The following is a 22,756-nucleotide window of genomic DNA, read 5'->3' as shown; positions in this document are numbered from 1 at the left end:
AAGCAAATTTCGGCTTCAATAGCAGAGAGACTATAAATAGCACCAGAAAGATCTCTGTGCCAGACGTCTGCCCTCCCCTCTGCATATGACCCAGGTCAACCCAGTGATTCAATTGGACACATTTATTGAATACTAAATGGCAGGCACTGGCTGGGCTTGCTGTTGGGGATAGGCCCTGAGCAAGACAGACGTGGTTTCTGTTATCAGGGAGTGTAGTGTCCAGGGTTGGAATGTACAAATAAAAGTTTACCATGTGGTATGATGAGCATTATGGGACCTCTGAGTGGGCAAAGAGATATACCCTAGTAAATATACCCTGCCTGCCTCCAGGTGTATCTGCCTGTATGGTTCCCAAAGTTCACTCACAGCCTGTATTAGTTTCTTAGGGCTGCTGCAGCAATGGACCCCAAGCTGGGTGGCTTAAAATTTATTCCCTCACATTCTGGAGGCCAGAAATATGAAGGCAAGGTGTTGGCAGGGTCATGTTTCCTCTGAAGTTTTAGGAAAGAAACTTTCTTTTTTTGCTCCTTCTAGATTCTGGTGGGTCCAGGTATTCCTTGGCATATGGCTGCATAACTCGCATCTCTGCCAATGTCATCACAGGGCCATCTTCTCTGTGTTTGTCTCTGCATGTGTGTGCTTTCTCCTGTAAGGCCAACAGTCATTGGACATAGGACCCACCTTAATCCAGTATGTCCTCATCTATATATATAAAAGCCTAAGCAATCATCCGACCATCCTACCAGTAGCTCTAAGGCCTCTCCTGGTAGCTATGAGTGACCACCAGGGGGGAGACACTCAATGCAGGAGCTGCTGAGTGACAGCAACTTTGCAGAGTGCCCTCTCGCACTCCGGGACCCCTTGGGGGATGTTGGAGAGCTGGTTTTCACAGGATCCCCGCAGGCCAGGCCCAGGGACCCCACCTACCAGAGGGATCAGCTCACTCCGCAGACGCCCTTTGAGCTGCAGTGCTGCCCCAGGTGCAGCGGGACAGCTGGGGAGGGACCAGGGGAGGTTGACTCCAGGGTGTGTCCAGCCTGTCTCCCCAGTCCCGCCCCGCCCTGCGCGGCAGCCACCTTCTAATTAATTTCCTTTCAATGTGCAGGAATCTGTGCACTGGCCTCTAGTTTTAACATAATTCCATCTGCACAGACCAAATAAGGTTACATTCTAAGGTTCCAAGGATTAAAACTTAAACATATCTTATTGGGAGACACAATCTAACACATTATATAGCCTATGACTTTTTTTTTTTTTAAACCTTTTACCATTATCTTTTTCCAGCTCTGGTTAGCCCTTTGGGCAGTTTATCTGGTTTGATATTCAACCCTCTTGAAATATTTAGAACTTGGCTCTCATTACCTCTGTTTCTTTGTGCTTTTGGATGCATTTGATGGAAGACTTCTTTTACTCTCAAATGTGATGAGTGGCTTATGAGATGCTAATGTCCTGGAAAGGTCCACCTTAGACCCTGGGTGGAGACCAGACCCTGCAGGGCTTGTTGAACAAAGCAAATAAGGGGAGCTAACAACCTCATGTGGGCATAACTGACAACATACAATGGAAGGTGGTCCCTGAGGAAGGGAGCCTTTGGAAGGACTATGCTTCAGTCCTATTGAAGATACCCAGTACTTTACTCAAACGTCCACATCTCAGGATGCCTTGTGAACTCCTACTTTGAAATCTGCATATTTTTGGGAGTTGACTCACTCCATTTCGTGAAGATGCGACCTACTAACTAGGGCAAAATTTCTACACATTACTATGGTCATGCAAGGAAGGAAACAGCGTATTTGCCTGACCTACCAGGTTGCAGCTGGTCAGAAAACTGTTCTCTAGGATTAATTTTCACAAATGTTCTAAATCCCACAGTTCAGGGATGTCCAAAGTCTTCTCCAAAATTTTAGCACTAATAATTCTATTTTCAGCTCTTGAATTTGAATTGGTCCCAAGTAGAGCTAAAAGCAGAGCTATGTCTCTTGATCACTTTCTAAAGGAAACCCAAACATACTCATCATTGGACTGGAATTCACTGTTTCAGAATTCTAGAATTCATCCCCCCCCCCACCCCCCCCGCCTTTCTCTCTCTCCCTCTCCTTGCTCCTCTTGGCCTCCTATTAAGCAAAAACGTTTCCTGAATATGAAGCAACAGCACCAGTCTTAACTACATCCTTTAGAAGTTCACATCCTTTAGAAGTTCACCTATGTTAAAGGGTCATTTCTCTATTTTTACTAAAGCAACTGGTCTTTCCTCCTACCAGATGCTGAAGGGTAAACATTTCTTCATCTCATTATCCTAAAAGTGAAAGTCATTATGATTTTAAGGGTTAAATTGGAAGGCTCCAATTATTTTACTTTACAACCTATTACCATCTTCCTTCCAACAAGTTGTGACTTCCTGTTAAAAAGAAATGAGACTCTAAAGACGTCTTTGGCATTTATTAGTATTGTGGTAATTTGCGAGTTAAATGTTTAGAAAATATGATTTCACCAGTTATGCCTCTAGAAAACAACTCTGGAATATGAATGAAAAGCAGAGAGATCTTTGACTTGAGTGTGTTTTTAGCTGATCTTGGAACACTGACTTCCCTTTGAGTGACAGTAACAGAAACAAATGATGGTTGTGTTTCTGTCCTGCTTGGGTTTCCCAAGCCTCTTCGAAGAACAGGTTCTGCCACCAGAAGGGTTAATGCATTTCTCCATAAGGAGGTAGAATGGCGTACAACAGTTGTTCTTAAATCAGGCTGCACATTAGAATCTTTGGGGTGGGGGAGCTTTTAAGACACACTGACGTCCTAACTGCACCCATAGAGATTCTGATTTCATTGGTTTGGTGTGGGATCCAGGGAAGGATTATTTCAAAACTCTTAAGTGATTCTCATGGGCAGCTAAGATTGAGAAGCACTGGTAATAGCACAGTGTTTCACCTGTTGAGTTTATTAAAATGCAGATTCTGATTCCCGAGGCCTGGATAAGGCCTTGACATTCTGCATTTCCAACCAGCTCCCAGATGGTGCCCATGCTGGGGGCAGGGGTGCTGAGTCCCACACTTACTAGTAGAGTAATAAGGATATTATAGAATCGGCATTATCTTTAAAATGAGACAACCCTGAGTCTGATCATCAGTTTGCTGATTGATTTTGTTCCTATTACTACAGTGCACTGAACTTTAATTCTGTCTTCTACAAAGTGGAAATAAAACTTACGTGTCAGGAATGGATGGAGTGAATGTGGTAGGAAAAGCAGATGGCAAAGGGCCTGGCATTCGGTAGCAAAATAAATGTTACCCCCATCTCACTTCCCTCCTCACCACCTTCCCAAGGGCCTCCAGCTTTCTAAAGACAGGAGGAGAGAAATGGGCTGTTGTCGGGAGTGTGGTTGCTATGGGAACATCAGTCTTTAGAGAAAAGGGATGGAAGGTGTTAGTAACCACAGTGGCTTAGTGACCATCAACCTATGTGTCTGAAAAAAGTGTCTTAGGATCACAGTTTTCAGGAGAATTCTTTGCATTTTTAAAATATACTATCTACCTAGAGCCAGCCTCCTTGTCTTTGATTATACTGGTTTTCCCATGTAGAATGGCCTCTTCCCTCTCCCTTACAAATGAGAACCACCAAATCCAAATCAAAGTCATCCACAGGTGATGAGAGATTGCTAGGCAGGTATTTTAAAGGGCATTGAGTGTATGGGTTATAATAGTGGCCCAGTCAGGGGGATATGCTTGAGGCCAGAGTTTTAACACCAGCTTGAGTTTGGACCATTGTTACTGACAGTGTGTGGGCCTGAAGGATTTGGCAACACTGCCTAAATGCCTTATTTTGAAACAGTCTCCTGGAGTGGGGGATGGATCAGAAGAATGAAAACAGGAAAAGGCACTATCACTCACTTGGCAGTATTTACGGATTGTTGATTGTATGTGGGACACCATGCTTGAGGGAGGACATATATAGTAAACAAGACATGCGTCCTTCCTGCCCTCATGAAACTCCTACCCTACCATTGAGACAATGAATAACCAGGAATGATTAAAATTATGACATTATGTCTGAAGGAAAAATTCCAAGTGAAATGAGAACGCCTAATAGGGGACCTAACCTGTTAGTTGAGGTTAAGAAAGTCTATCCTCAGAAATGGCTATCAGTTGATTCTCCAGCTGAGAACCTAGTGTTCCCTGAGCTCCCTGGAGTTGGGGTAGAGGTGGGTTAGAAGTGGGAGATGTATTACTTAGGTCCTGTCTCTATCACTTCTTAAGTGAAAGCCTGTGGGCAAGTTTACAAAATGAAGATAATTATATGTACTTTCAAGGATTGATGTGATGTAGAGATGCTGCATTGTGAGCAGCATGGGCCTTATCACACAGTGAAGCTCAAAGTGGTCATTACCTAGTCCTGTGTTCTCAGTCCCTTTACCTGAGCTTCTGCTGTGCCTGTGGCAGAAACAGTAACTGCTCACTGAATATGAATATGCACTTGTCCCTCCCACCCCCATCTTCCAGCCCCTTGTGAAGGACTGGTTCTAGTTGTAAGCAGAATGACTGGTGTCACATCTGGGTGGGCTTGCCCATCCTCCTTCCCTTCCCTGCTGCGGTGAACATGGGGCCCCACGTTGAGATGTTGGAAAGTCCACCTGGATCCTTGCATTCACTATGCGGGGCTCAGCCTTCGCTCCAGAGAAGCTTTCTGCTTCTCCTCTCTTTGGCTTTTTAACTTGCCGTGGATGCACCACAGGACCGCAGGGCAGTACATAATGTGGGCTTGTTGCCATGGTGCTCAACAGGGAGAGAGCATGCTGCTTTTCTGGAAGCAGTATGGCCATGGATCCATAGCACCCGCCTGTCTCTGTTCCTCCTGTCTCCATCTTCCACCTCTGCCTTCCCTTCCTCCCTGTCTCTTCTCTCCTCTCCTCCCCTCCTCCTCCTCCTCCCCCCTCCCCCTCCCTCTCCCCTCCCCTCCCCTCCCCCTCCTCCTCTCCTCCTCCTCCTCCTTCTCTTTCTCCTCCTCCTCCTCCTCCTCCTCCTCCTCTCCTCCTCCTCCTCCTCTCCTCCTCCTCCTCCTTCTCTTTCTCCTCCTCCTTCTCCTCCTCCTCCTCCTCTCCTCCTCCTCCTCCTCCCCCTCCTCCCCCCCCCCCTCCTTTCCCATTGCGCTGTTTGGGCTGTTTGTGGTGGTTACAGACATATTCTTGTTGGGTATGAGAATTCTTCTTTGCTAACTTGATGCAAAAACCTGTAAACTGGATTTTTATCAACTCCATTTGTTCTGTGTCTCCTAAGCCAATTCAATATCATCTGATGCTCAAATACTGATGCTTTGATGAGCTACTGAGTGTTTGTATGCCTATATCTTTCTTCTGGTATAAATACTGTTTTCTAAGCATCTTTTCCAACAGAAAGACACATAGAGGCTAAGAAAGAAAGGGAAAGACAATCCACTATCTCTTGACTTGGATATAAGTGATTTAACTTTTTCGATTGGCAGACTGTTTTTTTTTTGTTTATTTATTTATTTTTATTGAAATGATACCTTACAGGCAGGTTGTGAAAGAAAATAGAGCCAGGTGATAGAGAACTGATTGGGTACTGAATTTGGCTCGGCCACCAAGTGAAGTCTAGTCACCCATTTGTTCATTTGTTCTCTTATTTATCAGTTACTGACTGAACATGTAGGATGCGTTAGACACGGATCAGAGTGGCAGGGAGAAACAAGCAACAGAAAACTCCCCTGTTTCCAGGAGCTTCCATCCCCAACAGAGACAGACTATAAGCCAGCGGTTCTTAGACATTAGTAAGAATCAAAGTTATCTGCAGGTGATTATTGAAACACAGATGACTGGACCCCACTCCCTGAAATTCTGATTTCTTAGATCTGGAGTGGGGCCCAAGAATATGCATTCCTAATAAGTTCCTAAGTTCCATGGGCCACTTTGAGAATAACTGATGTAAACAAATGTGAAAGGGTAAATACTTCATATAATGACAGCTACTGACACGTTATGAGGGAAAGTAGTGTAAAGGGAATAGAGAGTGTGAGTACTGCTGTTTAGGTCAGTGCTTTGGAAAAGGCTATGGCTGGGCAGAGACCTGATGGAAGCTCTGGGATGTCTCCGAAGAGCCTGGAAGAGTGGCAGGCGGGCAGCCAGCCTCAGTGCTCTGAGGATGCCATCTCCCTCTCTCTTTTGCTGCATGTAATCTCATGTATGGTTGGATCTATTTTGTCCGCCACCCCCCCCCCCCCCACGTTTAGTACGTTTTGGTAGGAGCAGTACCCTTTTCATACTCGACTCCCCCGCAATCCCAGTACCAAGTGGTTGATGATTACATGAACCAGGCACTATTTAAATCCCTTCATAACCATTAACTCATTTAATCCTCAAAAAAGCCACACAAGGTATGACCTATTATTGTTCCCACTTTACAGATGAAGGAACTAAGTCACAGAGAGGTTAGGTATTTTGCTTAGGATTATAGAGATAGGAAGTAGCAGGACCAGGACTTGAGATCATCTCTCATAAAGATTGGATGGATGGTTGGATGGATGGATGGATGAATGAAATGTTGAAATTAAGCCAAGAAGAGTTATCAATTGAAAGCCTTAAGTGTTTATAAACCAATTAGAACTGAAAGGCAGGTATTTACCCAGTGGAGGAGGAAGAATGCCATTGGCAGAGGAGTCCCGGTGAGAGGAGGTGTGGGGGAGCCAAGTCTAGAAGGAATATGCTGAGGTGTGTGGCAAAGAGGCTTGCCCAGGCAGGTAGAGGCTCCCTGTATGTTCTAACCCCCTGATCATGTCCCCGTATGTGAAAGCAGGACATGCCATTGGGAGCCGGAGGGCAGGGGAAAATGCATTCAGCAAACCCTTCCTCTCAAGGGATCCTGACAAGTGTGTTTTAATCTAATTAATACATTCAGGAAGTTGGACCTGGAGGAATGTGATTATTTAATTGTTTTGTTCAAAGAGTATGAAGCAGGCTATTAGTCTGGGGTCATGACTCCAAGGTTCATGGCAGGTTATTACCTAGGAGGGTTTTGGGACAAGACTGGCTGATTGATTCTTTCCCGCTGTTGCCCTCATTAATTTACAAAAAGATTCATTGTGTTGGTGCTAATTTGCAGAGTCTGGAATGAAATGTAAAACAGATTCAGACTGATAAGAATTGTATTGTATCTGCTATTCTATCTTGTTCCTTCCCCTCCATTTTCCCTTCTAAAGATTTTCAGGTACATGAATTTCTAGTCTGATTATAATTAACTATTTTTCCAGATGAAAAATATTGTTTTTAATAATTAAACAGGGAACAGGAAGCAGATATTTTGACCTTTCATTTCTAATCTAACAAAAACTTGCCTCTCCTATTACTCTCTCTGACCTAAGAAAAGGCATCTAACCGTGTTACTTGAATTCCCCTTCTGCAAAATCTGGTTATAAATTGCAAATTCACACACCTTACCCTTTTCCCCCCATTAATGTTCTTGAATGGCTTCCATGGCATGAAAGACAAGAGTTAAGCTTGATGGTCACAACCCTTGATTTGGCCTCAACTTTCTAGTTTCAGATCCTGCCACTGTCGAGCATGTATTTCTGTTCTGTTGTATCTAATGATGCTTTGTGTTTGCTCTATCCTGTCTCTGGAAAGTCATCTTCTACCTTTGGATATTTGCCAAATTATTTTTCTTCCTTTAACTTGTTATCACGTTTGTGAAGCTTTCCTGGTTGCCATAGGCAAGTTACCCAACAGCGTCTGTGTTCTTGGTCCCTCCATTAACACTTGCCACATTTTGTTGTGATTATTTGTCAAAATGCATATTTTATTGTAATTATTTTGTGTGCATGTGTGTATTTGTGGTGTGTGTGTGTGTGTGTGTGTGTGTGTGTGTGTGTTCTCTTGAGGGCATGGAATAGATCACATTTTGAGCAGTTCCAAATGCCAACTTGCTAACAAATTGATTGGCAGTAACAGGAGTTTAACGTATGGTGATTGAGTGAGTAAATGAAAGAATATCTGGTCTGCCTGGCATCTAGAATTTTGAGGATCAAATTTTTTTATATGTTAGATGTGAAATGGTCTTTATAAACCCCAAAGTATAAAATAGTGTGCTGATGTAAGAATCATTTCTTGATTGAAGTGTTCTAAAAATGTTTTCTAACTCCATCTTGATCAGGGGGTTTGAAATATGTTCTCTCTTTTCATTTTTTTGGCAGAAGTAGTCATTTATTTATTCATGCACTTATTTATATAATCAAAAAATATGCCTGCCAAGCTCTGTACTAAGCAGTGAGGATAGTGTGAAAAAATAGGAGAAAAGTGGCCCCAGACTTCCTGGGTCTCAGGGTCACAAGGGATGAGACTTGAGTAATTCCCTTAGGGTTGGGGCTGGTTGCTCCTTCCCTTCCTTGCTAGTCCTACACATGAGCCCAGGTCAAGGCCTTGTCACCTGGGCCCTTGATTCAGTGTGATGCTGAGATCCTTGATTAGCTGGATCTTGCATCTGTATATGTTCTTTCTTTGCATAGCAGTGATGGATCCAGTCTTTCTCAATGCCCCCCTACCCCCTGGGTGGACAGCAGCCTGTTTTCTGGGCTGGCTGACCAGATTCTAGCTGCCAGGGGCTTCAAAGAAAAATGCAGAATGACCAGTTTTTTACTCCTGAGACCTTGTTGTCTAAGTTCATTGATTCCATTTCAGCCTTTACTTTTTATCCTCAATATAGTATCAAAATCAAATCCAGGTATTCGATATCTTAACTTTCCTTGATAAATAGTGATAATACCACCTGGCCGAGTGGCTCAGTTGGTTGGTATGTTGCCTGTCCATCAGAAGGTTGCTGGTTTGATTCAGGGCACATAGCTAGATGGCAGGTTCAATTTGTAACCTATCAATGTTTCTCTCTCTCTCTCTCTCTCTCTCTTTCTCTCTCTCTCTCTCTCTCAAAATCAATAAGTATATCCTTGGGTGAGGATTAAATAAAATTATTATAATACTGTTAATACTGTCAGAAAGGCAGCCTGAAAGCATTTTTTCTTTCATGTCTCTGGTATCTTATCTGAAAGAGCCACTTTGCTTCTGTGATCACTAGTAACTGCTATGAATTTCTCCCCTCTAAATTGTCTAATTCAACCACTCGCTAACCTTAGCTACTCTTTGCAGCCTCTGGCTATGACAAACTGGTTTCTGATGATCATTTTCAGGAAAAGTGGCCTGTCTCTCACTGCCTCAGTCTGGCCCCTGCTCTCCCATTGCCTCTATGGGGAGGTTAGCTGAGAAGGAGGTGGGAGAGATGAAGGGTCAAATCTGTTACTTTTTATAGAGGCGGAGTGAAAATAATTTCCTGTGAAAGCTGAGGACATTCTTTCATTAGTTTTGCTTCCTGCTCTGGGTCTTGTACGCTGGGTGATTTTTTTTTTTTCCTTTTGGAACTTGCACGGGCCAACTTCCTGTGCCTGAGGCTGCTGAGAGATAGAGTTTTATGAGTTCGGCCCACCTACACAGCGGCGAGCCTGGGGATAGTGGTGAATGAACAGAGAGCTGCCTAAGCCATCCTCGAATATTCTGGACACAAGTTCAAAGGAAAAGCCTCAAAGAGGTGTTTTGGGAAGCAGCCAGCCATGGAATTTTTAGGGTTCAAGAAGACTCAGTGAGGGGGGAATATGTTCCAACTTCCTGTACCTTAGGTTTCAATGCTAATCTTCCAAAAATTGCTCTTTCATACATTAGTCAGTGTACGTTTGCTGAGAACCAGCTGTGTGCTGCACACTTCTCTAAGTGCAGGACGGGTCGGGCAATTGCCAGAAACCCAGCTCAAATAGACTTACGCAGAAAGGTATTGGCTCATATAACTGGAGGCAGGGTTGTCTCGCTTCAGGCAAGGCTGCATCCAGGTGTTCAATATCTTTAGGAATCCATCTCTTTGTTTGTATCTCATTATTGAATTTTTGTGTTAGCTTTTAGTCTCACTCAGACTTTTTCTGCTCAGTAACCAGATGGCCACAGGAAACTGCAGATTTACATTCTCTCAACCTTATCGGAAAAGGCTTATTTTTGGTTAAAAAAATTGAATTTATTGGGGTGACATTGGTTGATAAAATCATAGATTTCCAGTGTACAATTCTGTAATACATTATCTATATACTAGAGGCCCGGTGCATGACATTCGTGCACTGGGGGGTGGAGGGGTCCCTCAGCCTGGCCTGCGCCCTCTTGCAGTCTGGGACCTCTCTGGAAATGTCTGACTGCCGGCTTAGGACAGCTCCTGGGCAGTCGGACATCCCCTAAAGGGTCCTTAGCACTGCCGTGGAGGTGGGAGAGGCTCCCGCCACTGCTGCTGCGCTTACCAGCCATGAGCCCGGCTTGTGGCTGAGTGGCGCTCCCCCTGTGGGAGCACACTGACCACAAGGGGGCAGCTCCTGCATTTAAAGTCTACCCCCTGGTGGTCATTGTGTGTCATAGTGACCGGTCTTTCCGCTGTTCGGTCTATTTGCATATTAGGGATTGTATTGTTTCTTCACCAATCAAAGTAAAGTCTCCTTCTGTGCTTTTTCTTTCCTAATATTTCCAGAAAGAAGTCGTAGACCTGCCTCTGATGGACACAGAATGGATCTTATGTTCCATCCTGAACTGGGTACTAGACTTAGCATGGCCAGGCCTACTTCCTATGCTCATGTAGGAGTGGGGGCATTGTATCAGATCTACAGTCGCTTGGCCTGAGGATGGGAGAACAAAAGATAACCGAGTTCTAATACTGGACGAAAAAGGGAATGATACTGGGCAAAAAACAACAGAAAACAATATCTATTTTAATACTAAGTGAAGAAACAAGCTAAATGATAATAATTTATTTGCCCAAACTCATAGAGCTAGTACGAATTTTTAAAATGACCCCCAAATCTAGGTTTTTTCGTATTGGGACAAATCCCCTCTCTGCTGTTTCAATATTTGTATTCCTTCCTCACTCCAGCATTTTATGTGCATTTTAATTGTGTGAAAGGCACCCTTTTACAACAGCTCCCAGGGTGCCCGCCTCCTGGTGGTCACACCTGTAGGAAATTCCCTCAACTTCAGTACAGGTTGAACCCAGTGACTGTAACCAGTAGAGTATGGCAAAAAGTGATAAGCTATCCATTCTGTGATTTGGTTACATCCATTTTGCTAGCAGATTCTTTTTCTCTTGATGTCTTTGATGAAGCAAGCTGTTATGTTGGAGAGAGCGATATGGCAAGGGACTGAGAGCAACCTCCGGCTAACAACCCACAAAGGACGTAAACCCTCAGCCTAACAGCTGGTGAGAACTGGATGCTTGCACACGTCTGAGTGAGCTATGAGGCGCATATCCATGATGGGCTCCCAGGAACCCAAGGAACTGTGTGAGGGTTCGTTTTCTGGGTCACCGTAACTGGACCCCCTCCTCCCCGGTATTTCTGTGAGCATGTTTTGGGAAGAGATTGACACTTAAATTGATAGACCGAGTGAAGCAGATTGCCCTCCCTAATGGGTGCGAGCCTTGTATAATCAGGTGAAGGCACGAATACAACTAAAAGGCTCACCTTCCCCTAAGTTAGAGAGAATTTTTTCCTGCCTGATTGTCTTCAGACCTCTGCTTTGTCCTGCCTCCAGACTCCAACTGAAACATTGGCACGCCCGAGGTCAGTGATGGTGAACCTTTTGAGCTCGGTGTGTCAGCATTTTGAAAAACCTAACAACTCTGGTGCCGTGTCACATACAGAAATTTTTTGATATTTGCAACCATAGTAAAACAAAGACATATTTTTGATATTTATTTTATATATTTAAAAGCCATTTAACAGAAAAATCAACCAAAAAAATGAGTTCGCGTGTCACCTCTGACACGAGTGTCATAGGTTCGCCATCACTGCCCTAGGTTTTAAGTCTGTCGGCATTCGGATAGGACCTGCACCATCAGCTTTGCTGGTTCTCAGGCCTTTGCACACAGACTTGTAAGCTATGGGCTCTCCTGGGTCTCCAGCTTTCGGACTCATCCTGCAGATCTGGGGACTTGCCTGCATTCCTAATCGCATGAGCCAATTCCTTATAACAAATCTCTTTATGTACATGTACTTACATGTAAGTGCATGCGTGCATTTCCTATGGGTTTTGTTTCTCTGGAGAACCCTGACTAACATGCCCTGAAAAACTCCAGGCTGGACCATTATTGTTGCTTTCAACACCCTGAGATAAGCCGTCCATCCAGTATACTTTAAAGCGACAGAGGAGTGATTCAGTGTGGTACCACAGCTTGACCTGACTTCCTGGCGGCTTAGCAAGGCTTGAGAGAAGATGCCAGCATGAAGATGCCAGCCTAGAGGTGATGAAAATAAAAGATGCCATCAGATACATCCATATTTATGTTGATCTAGATTCCTAAACCACTCTAGTAAACTGATCACCCATAACCTTTCTTTCTTTCCCTGGGAAAAAGGACTGTACACACTTTGTAAGATACCAAGCATGCATGGTTTTATTGTATGTAAACCATTGTTTTGTCTACCACACATACTTATTCTTCTTAATGATGAAAGAGGAGGGTCAATTCGTATTTTAGACTGTACTTGCCATCCTCTCCTCCAACAGAAAAAGTCCAGAGCGGACTAGAAAAACAGGTGAAACGGGGAGCGTGGCTCTGAGCTGCACCCGGATTTCGTAGGAGAGATGTCCTTTCACACAGTGAGGTCAGCTCTTGCTACTTAATGTACTTCCGGAAGGATCAAATTAGAGATAAAATCCATTCCATTTTTCATGTCACAAATATTTGGCCAGAAAAAGAAAAAATAGATTTAATCACAGAGCAGCTAAAGTCGAATTTATGAATAATGATATTTTAAAAGATACGAGTCATTCCTATTCCACACAAATGGCAAATCCCTGAATTATTTATAATTTGCGTTGATCTTGTCGGAATCCTCAAATTTTTCCTCTGGGTGGTGGGGCGCTGGGGATGGGGGTGGGGGCGCACTTCTTGTTTTAAATACCTGTCTTGTTTAAAAAGGCAGCTGATTCTTCTGGGAATCTGTGGGATGTGGTGTTCTTATGTTTCAAAAGACAGACTCAAATAATATGTCAATTGATTCCCCCTAGTTATCCCACTAACGGTCATTAGGCATGCTGTGTAAACAAATTTGTACTTCTTCCGGGAAATTACTGGGAAAAAAAGGATCAGAAATTCAGATGGCAGCTCTGAGATGATAAGCCTAAGAAAAGAAAAACCATTGAAAAGTCTTCAACTCTCTAGCTATAATTACTGGTCTAAATTCTACTTTTAAATTCATAGACTCAGCAGCTCTTGTTGATTTTGGAGGGGGGAGGGAGCACAAATGTTTTAAACCACGAGCGCAGCTTGCATTCTAGTCATACCAGACTACCTCAAGTTAGCGAAAAGGACAGAAAAAGGAAACTAGAAACATGTGGAGACTTGGAGTAAGGCAGTGAGGTGAGAGACTATTGAAATGAGCAGATTGCTAGGTGATGGCTGAAGTCATATAAAGAATAGCTGAAAATGTGAAACGTGGTGTTGAAAAGATGCTGAAAGTAAGTGACAGAGATGGGAGTAGTTAGCTGAATTTCAGCACTTCCTAGCTCTGTGGCATGGATCTTCGCTTCCTCATACGTTTAAAATATATCAATAACAGGGAAACTTTCCATACCTGCCATGCCCACCTCACTAGATGAGTGTCAAATACAATAATGAATATAAATGTCTCATACACTTGAACTTGTGGGGTATCATTGATGTTGAGCATTTAAAGAAAACAATCGAGGCAGGTACAATGCCTGGTATATGGTGATCTGCATACAGCTTGGGAGCAGGGAAAAGCCAGACATGACGGAGGGATGTGTGAAGATAACAGAGCAACGATGCTCAAAATTCTACAGGGACCAGGGCCATAAAGTAACATTATGAAGAGAGCCAGGTAAGGACTACAGAGAGTATATGACACCTTTAAGAGAGGAAAGAGGTTCTCAGTCACAGCCGATCATTACCAGGTAAGAATCCTAGGCGGACCTGCCCACTCGTCCAGTTATTCATGGAAGCTTTAACTATAGATTTATGTGTGATGTAAATGAATTTAAAATTTAAAATGAGAGAGATAGGAGTTGAAAAATACTGGTGGGTGAAAAAATGAGAGAGAAAGGTTGTGAACTCCCTATTCTGTAAAACAGAGAAGACTGATCATTGGAGGCAAAATGAAACAGTTTAAGTGTATGTATATACTGGTATCTACTCAGTAAGTATTACTGAGTACCTATGTATCCTATATATATTTCTTCAACAGCAAAAACAAAACAAAGTGAGCCACCTTGGCTTCTCCTTAAAAGTGATTACATACGTTATCTCTACGCGACACGCATCCTCCTCTTGTTCATGTTCTTTGTGCTTCTGACCAAACAGACTTTCCCCAGTACTTTGCTTTCTCAGAAGCAGTTTTTTCTGCATAAAGTTCCCTTCTGAATATTCCATGGTGGAACTAAGAGCTGTTCGTTAAAGTCCAACTCCAATGTAGCCGTCTCTGTCACCCATTTGGAGCCTTCTGTAAAGAATGACTCATCGCGTTCTCTACTTCCACAGTTCTTTACTCACATATCCGGAAGAGGGTTCACTGAGTTGAGTGAATATATGAGACATGCTTCTCCAAAAAGACTGTGAGCTTCTTGAAGTAGAGACTGGGTTTTTTCAACCTGCTAATTCAGTTCATAGAGCGGCTATTGAAACATCATGGGTTTTCCAGAAATATTTGTTGAGAGAATAAATTATAGTTTCACTTTCACCTAAAATACAGAAGACTGGAAAGAATGTTGCTTGGCATACCTTAACAACAAGTAAAAGCTTGATAGGGTACCAAATCATAACTTTTCTTCCACCCAGTAAGACCCGAAGCTACAGGAAACCACACCGTCTGGAATCCAAAAACTAGAGATGGAATTCCAGCATTTTCTCACTGGTGGCAAAGTATAGGGTGAAATGATTCTGAGAAACATACAAGTGGGTAAGAAGAATTCAGCTAAATTTTTAAGCAAATTATTAAAAGCCAGGTGTGGGTTAGTGTGAGAGTATATAATCCCTGGGAAGCAAAGGCAAAAGAGATACTATTTATTACTATTTACTTGAGTCTACAGTGTTTTAACAAAAGTACAACATTCCCTTGAAAATTGAAAAGCATACAATAAAGCAAGGAAAAGAAAACATCAAAAGACAAAGAAATGTAATATAATCAGATTTTGAGATGAGCCATAGTATATTGAAATTACCCAATAGATAATTTAATAATGATTACTAACTATGTTAAGATTTCCAGAAGAGAATTTGAGCTAGCATAAAAAAATGAGAAATTTCATCACAGAAATTGAACCTAGAATAATGTATCAAATGAAAACACTAGGAAATAAAACAGCAGAGATGAAAAATTATTCAGATAGTTTCATTATGAGACTCCACATTCCCAGGGAAAGAATCAAAGAGACCAAAGACAGATCAATAGAAATGACCCATTTTGAACATAAAGAGAGAAAAAAATGAAATAAATAATAACAAAAGAGAGCATCTGAAACAAATGATAAATTTTTTTAAAGGTATAAGAAACAAATTGGGATTTCAGAGGGGAAAGAAATATTTCTATGAAATAATAAAATATATCATAAATTTCAGAAGCTAAGATCACATCAAGCAGAATAATACCAAATAAAAAGAAATTACGCCTATAGACATTATATTAAAATTTCTGGAAATCAAAGATAAAGAGAAATACTTGAAGGGAGCTAAAGAAATAAAAAGCACACTAAATAGAAAGAAGGAAATGGTTGAATTAGAGCAGACTTCTCATCAGATGGCATGAAAGCCAGAAGACAATGGAGTGCCATCTTTAAAGTCCTGAAAGGAAAAAGTATAATGTTATTTAAAGTTAGACTGTAATAAATTAAATATGTATACTTTTTAAATTGATTTTTTACAGAGAGGAAGGGAGGATAGAGAGTTAGAAACATTGATCTGTGAGAGAGAAACATCGATCAGCTGCTTCCTGCACACTCCCTACTGGGGATGTGTCTGCAACCAAGGTACATGCCCTTGACTGGAATCGAACCCGGAACCCTTCAGTCCGCAGGCCGATGCTCTACCCACTGAGCCAAACCAGTCAGGGTAAGTTTATCAGCTTTATCTTAGAGCGGAAGTGATGTGTGCTGAAATAGCGAGGTTCCATTGGTTAGTAGTGTCAGTGCAAGGTCATGAAAAGTCAGCAGATGGATGTGAAACATAAACTCAGTGGAATAGCCCAGAGAAGAAGGAGGAGGAGGAGAAGAAGATGAGAAAGGAAAGGGAAGAGGATGAGAAAGAGAAGAAGAAGGAAGAAAAAAGCAGAAGAAAAACAACATGTGATAATTACAGTAAAAGCTAATAACATCCTAAGCATTTTATTATTTTTTTTAACCTCACACCTGCACAGTGAGTGAGGTATTACTATGTCTGTTTATAGTCGAGGAAAGTGGAATTTATAGAGTCACACTGCTAATTAGTAATGGTGCCCACACGCCAAACCAATATGTAATATTGCCTCCTACTAAGAAGAAAAAGTGTAGGAGCTAGCATAAAGGTACCAGGAAGTCTAAATTAACTTCCAAGGACAATATCTGTTTTCATAGTACCTTAAAGGGTATGCCTTGATTCATTTTAAGGGACTAATAGTCTTCTATCTTTGATCCTGAAGGAAACTGGCTTTGTTTTGTTTTGCTTTTGAGGCTCTCATAGTGGTGAGAGCTGTCCCAAAGAGAAAGATGCTGAAAGAATGGCAGTGAAATTGAATGTCCTTTGTTCATGGGAAAAATGTGTAGGAGAAAGCAACTGCCAAAGGAAAAAGAATGAAAGGTTAGAGGAAAGAAATGACTTGAGATTAGAGGAACCTTCAATTTAGCCCTAAGCAGATAATAGCACAGCATTGAGTTCATGCAGTGGCCACTCATAATCTTCCTATAGCATACAGACAAATAGGCAATAGAAAGAAACAAAAAGACTGACAGAGGGGAGAGGAAAAAAGGTAGCTAATTAAGCCAGCAGAACTGAATATGACCTAGCCATCTGTGGCCAGAAAGAGTTTACTGCTAGGATGAAGAGGAATTGCAAGTGAAAGCTAAATCCATACTTCTATGGTGTCTTTAAAGGAGTGTATCATGTATTATGTATATAATTTGAACATTTATAATATCTCAAGTGCCAAGCACAGGGTGTCTGGCACATACATATAGGTCCTCAATTAATGATGAACGCTTTGAACTTTAAAATTGAATTGGAAGTGACTGAAGGAAAAACTCTTACACTATCACCTAAACCAGGGTAGTGTGCATGCATGTGTGTGTATATGCATGTGTACATATGACTGATATTCATCTGTAACACATGATATAGTTCTGCATGTTTACATGTCACAGCCATTCCAATATTCAGGATCCATTCTGATTGGCCATGCCCATGCTATTCCAGTAGATAAATATTTTAAATGGTCGCTGCTGTGCACATGTAAGCATTCACATCCTTACCTGCTCATGCTCTTTGCTCTAATTGGATTCCTCTCCTCCCAGAATTAACTTACAAAATCATATCTTCATCCTTTACCAGTCCAGTTTAAATCTCCATGAAACCTCTGAATAAAATGAATCACTTCTTCCTCTGAAATTCTATAGCACTGATTATCTAAATCGCATCTTCAATTTAAACGAATTCAGCACATAGTTTTTGTACTTATATCAGATATAAAACATTCTGCAAGGGAAGTGCAGAGATGAGATGGTTTCTGCCAGTAGGACATTTTATTTTTCAACTTTTAATTTTTTATTTATCTTTATTGTTGAGAGTATTACAATGTCCTCTTTCCCCCCTTTGCCCCCTCCACCCAGTTCCCACTCTGCCTCCGTTCTTTACCACCTGATTATCTATGTCCATGGGCAATGCATATGCTATCTAATAAAGATGGGAGTATGTAAATTGACCATCACTTCTCAAACAAAGATGGCGATGCCCACAGCCAATAAGGAGGGAATATGAAAATTGACGTGACAAAGATGGTGGCAGCTGGGCTGGGATGCTTGTGTCGTCGCCATGGTGACAATACAGGTGTTCTGCCCTGCCCTGGCTGCTCCGGGCCTCTGGGTAGCGCACAAAGGTAGAAGCCTTGGCTCTGGGCCGGAGCGAAGGCGGTGCTGGCAGCCAGGGGAAGGAAGGCCTATTCTTGCATGAATCTTCGTGCATTGGGCCTCTAGTATGCATAAGTTCCTATAATGGGTGAGCCAACATGCACACAACAAGCTAAAGATGAGGCTGTCTTTGCAGATATGATCTTTGTCTTGTTAGTGGTTCATCTTCTGTCTGCAATGCGCATATCTAATCTTCCTTTCAGATAGAGCCCCCATATCATTTGCTCTGCAAGCCAAGAGAAATTTATCCCTTTTCCTCATATGCTTCCTCTATAAAAGCATTAGACTTGCAACAGTTATTGTGTGTGTTTCCTTTATCCCACTATACATGCCTGAAGGGAAAGGGTATGTACTTATTTAATCCTCATATTCTGGTACCTAGCACATCACTTGGTTTAGAATAAGTCCTCAATATATTGAGAATAAAACAACTAGTGCTTCTTGTGTGAGAATTTCAGGTCCTCTAGAAGCTAGGAGCATGGAAGACAATGTGTTACAGGGAAAATCACAAATGTTTTATAATCTCAGATACTTTTGTATTCTTAACAAGAACTTTTGAGTTTTCCCATTTCATAGATGTAAAAACTGAGGGATGGAAGTGAATCAGTTTGCTCTAAGTCCCATAGCTTATAACTGACCGCTCTGATTTGAACCAGGCAATCTAGCTCTAGACCGTCTTATACTGCGTATCAAGTTTGACTACTACTATTTCATGTTTTTGTACTTTTTTTTTTTTTAAATTCTGACTTTACTTTCTTCTCCACCTTAACTGGGCAGAAATTAAGAACCCAGTGCTTAAGGGGCTGACATCTTGCAGAGGTAGTATTCTTCCTAAAATATGAAGGAAGAAAGGAAGGAATGAAGGACAGGAAGGAAGGAAGGAAGGAAGGAAGGAAGGAAGGAAGGAAGGAAGGAAGGAAGGAAGGAAGACGTGGTTGGAAAGCTTGCCTTGCCTATATATTTCTCTTAAACGTAGAACTTAATTCTCTTAGTTCACTTTACATCATTCTGGGGATGTGATTTCTATGTGACCACATGTGAATTTCACTGGAATAACAGAGATTGAAATGAGAGTGTAGCGCAGAGACATCCACTTAACACAGAAAATAGGCAGAAATCAGCAAATGCTAAGTGGTGCAGTCAGAGGTCTCTGGCACCGACCCCCATGGAGCTTTCATCTGCGGGAAGCATGTCACTCATCATGGCATTTTGCGGGGAACCACAACTAAAGGGCCAAGGCGCATTCCCATAAAATGGTTATCAGATGCAAGTCTGCAGTTTCTCAAAGAGCACCCTGTGGTTTCAAATTAGCAGTTCGCCACAGAGCTGAGACAATTCCAGGGGCCTCCTTCCCCAGCTCTCCCCAGAAAAGTAAATTAGTCAAACATCACTGCGGAGATAAGTAGTTTATTCCCTGTGATCGTCAGCTGCGTTGACTTACCAGAAGTACTGCATTGGAAATGAAAATAACGCAACTCCTTACATGAGTGTACAAGACAATTATAGGAAAATCTTCAGCTCCCAATGACATTTGAGATCTTTAAAAAAAATTGCAGAGACTGGAAGAGGCTTAAGAGTGAATAGCAATGCTTTGTCTTTATTTACAAATGAAAAAATATGGGTCCAGCAAGGTGACTTGGCTTTCCTAAGGTCATATGGATTCTACAAATAAGAAGGGCCTCAAACATGGCCCTCCTAACTCTTCACCCCAAGTTTCTTCTTTAATGAAGGCAAGTTTAGAGGCTTGAAACTCACCTTTGCCGCTGACCACATGAACGATGAGAATGGGGTGTAGTGTTCTTTAACATCTTAGAGCTTAGATTCCTAACTACATAATGTGCGTGTGAGACAGGATGTGGCATGGCTGGTGTGTAGAGGGGCTGCCGATTTAAAGAGGTTGGTTAGGGAAATCAATCCTCGCTGAAGTTTGGACATTTGAATAGGAAGGTGTGGGGCCATCCATGTGGATTACAGTGAGAAAAATTTCAGGAAGAGAAAACAGCAAAATGAAATGTGTTGTAAAGAGAGAAGGAGGAGGACCCCCGATAAATTATTGCAGGAGTAAGATGCCAACGAGGTCTGAGTGGATGTGGAGAGAGTGATAGGAAATGAGGTCAGAGAGAAGGGGGGTGTAGGTCATTTGGTTTTTATTCTGCATGGGATGAGAGCCCTCGGAGGGTTTTGACAGAGGTCTGATCTGATGTGATTTAGAATCTGAGAGAATGAGACGGCAGCAGGACTGGTGTGGAAGGTCAGAGATGGGCATGGAGGCCCTTGAAATCACACAGCGGGCAGGTTATTCTTGACCATGGCAAGCAGTTTTGAAAAGTGAGCATAAATCGAATGGGTTCAAGAAAAAAAATGGAGGAAAAAATTTGAAGACTGAAAGTATAAACTCTTTAAAGAAATGTTGCTGTAAAAGGAAGGGAGAAATGGGGCAGTCGGTGGAGGTTGAAGTGGGGCCAAGAGAGGATTTTCTTATTTAAACTCAAGAAATGTGCATTATTAAATCTCTTCTCAGGTGAGGACTCTGAAGCTTTGAAAAGTAAAGAAACATGCTCCAAATCATTGAGCAATGAGGCAATAAAATCCGGTTTTGATTGGTTCTGCCTGTCTCCTCAAACTTTTTGCAATCTTGGGAAAGTCGCTTACCAATGAGTGTCTGAAGTTCCTGAACTCTTGAATGTACATCAGAATGATAGAGACCGTACAAAACTGTGAGAAGCAAATAATTATATCACCTCCTTAGCTGTAGCCACAGTTTCTTCAAAGGCAGTTGTTTGAGTGAGATTGTGTGAGTACAACACCTAGCGGAATGAGTGGGGCTCATGAAAGTTCTTAATGAATATTTTTTGAATTAATGTTAACTTAGAGGCAGTGCTTATGACAATGTTTTATAAGCTGTGATGTTCAGTTATGATTGTGCTTATGCTTCCATGTGTAACTTCCTCCCAAGTCTCTTAACAGAAAGAGAATGGAGAGGCCTGGCTGGTGTGGCTCAGTTGATTGGGCATTGTTCCAGGCACCAATAGGTCACCATTCCTGGTTAGGCCACAAGCCCAGGTTGTGGGCTCGATCCCCAGTAGGGGGCGTGCAGGAGGCAGTGGATCAATGTTTCTCTCTTTCAAATCAGTAAAAAATATATTTAAAAAAAGAGAGAGAGAGAATGGAGAGAAGAAACACGTTCCCAAGCCCACTCTTGCCCAGGACCTCAGGCACAGTCACCTAGTTGCAGTGCAGATGCTTAACTTGCAAACAGTAACTTCGAAGAATTCATAATTGAGATGATCTCATAGTGGCCACATTCTCCCTGTGCCTGGAGAGGAAGTGTGAGGAATTGCTGTTGGCCTGTGATAGACCGAGGCATTTTCCACGGAGAGAATGAACTTCATCCTCCATCTTTTGGATTAGTGTTAGTGCATTCTCCTAACCAAAGGAATTTTGCATTAGAGTGGGCAGCTGTTCCCACCTCTCCAGCTGCACCTCCTCAACAAACTCAGTTGATGTTCTTGCAGAACACAAGCTCTGATTTGGGGATAATTGCTAGATTTGCTAATAACAGAGGGGCCCTCCTTCCTGCTTCTATTACCCTTGAATAGCTATTCTGACTGTTAAATCCATTTTTATTCCAAACAGAAGAACAAATTCCAGCAATTAGTGAACATTTTACAGTTCTTGACCTGTTTATAAGAGCATGTTTCTGTTTTACATATAATATGAAAAGTCAATAAGTAGAATATGCTTCATTAATTGCAGCTGCTTTTATGTGTGCCAACTTTTTTTTTTTTTTACCACATGCACTAACTTAAAATGCAGTAGCTCAAAGGACAAAAATTTTAAAAACACACACACACACACACACACACACACACACACAAAACACAAACCCACACCTTATTTATAGCCAAAGCTGAATAACTAAAAATTATTGTAAAATTCAGTGTGGTTCTTTTGAAGAAAATTCTCACCTCATCGATGGCTTAAAGAAAGGAGCAGTCAGGTAAAGTTTTGGTTGATATTTCCACAGTGCATCAAGTTAGTCATTTAATAGTGACTTTGAAAGTGTTTCATTGTTATGAGGCCAAAGCATCATTCATTCCATTAGTTATACATTTTAATACCAGTATTGAGATATGATTTACATACTGCCACAGTCACTTAATGTAAGTGAACAGTTCAGTGACTTTTAGTAAATTAATACTGTTGTGAAGCCACCACCCAAATCCAGTTGTAGAATATTTCCATCAATCTGGGGTCCTTTTGCAGTAAATCTCCACTCTCACCCTCAGTTCTAGGCAACTACTGATATACAGGGGTGAGCAAAGTAGGCTTTTAGTTGTGAGTATGTGAAACAGAGTTTAATCTTGTATTATTATTTTTTAATCATTATATTATTTTCCACGTGAACAACCATAAACCTACTTTTGCCCACCCCTGTATTTCCTGTCTCTATAATCTTCCTTTTCTAGAAACGTCATATAAATGTATTCATACAATATGCAGTTCTCTGTGTCTGTATTCTTCTGTTTAGCATAATGTCTTTGAGGTTCATCCATATTGTTGCATGTATCAG

At 41.9% G+C, this 22,756-nt stretch overlaps 1 long non-coding RNA gene across 1 annotated transcript in view; it reads right to left on the bottom strand.

Moving 5' to 3' along the window:
* Positions 1-1,318: 1,318 nt before the first annotated feature.
* Positions 1,319-22,756, bottom strand: part of LOC132219748 (uncharacterized) — an 801,764-nt gene continuing 780,326 nt past the window's right edge. Inside the window, exon 8 of the long non-coding RNA XR_009449600.1 lies at positions 1,319-1,329. This is a non-coding gene — a long non-coding RNA (uncharacterized LOC132219748). The remainder of the gene's footprint in view (positions 1,330-22,756) is intronic.

Source organism: Myotis daubentonii, chromosome 17 (genome assembly GCF_963259705.1).
Source record: "Myotis daubentonii chromosome 17, mMyoDau2.1, whole genome shotgun sequence".
Taxonomy (NCBI): Eukaryota; Metazoa; Chordata; class Mammalia; order Chiroptera; family Vespertilionidae; genus Myotis; species Myotis daubentonii.
The sequence above is the reverse complement of the archived record's forward strand: the minus strand, read 5'-3'. Positions and strand labels throughout refer to the sequence as shown.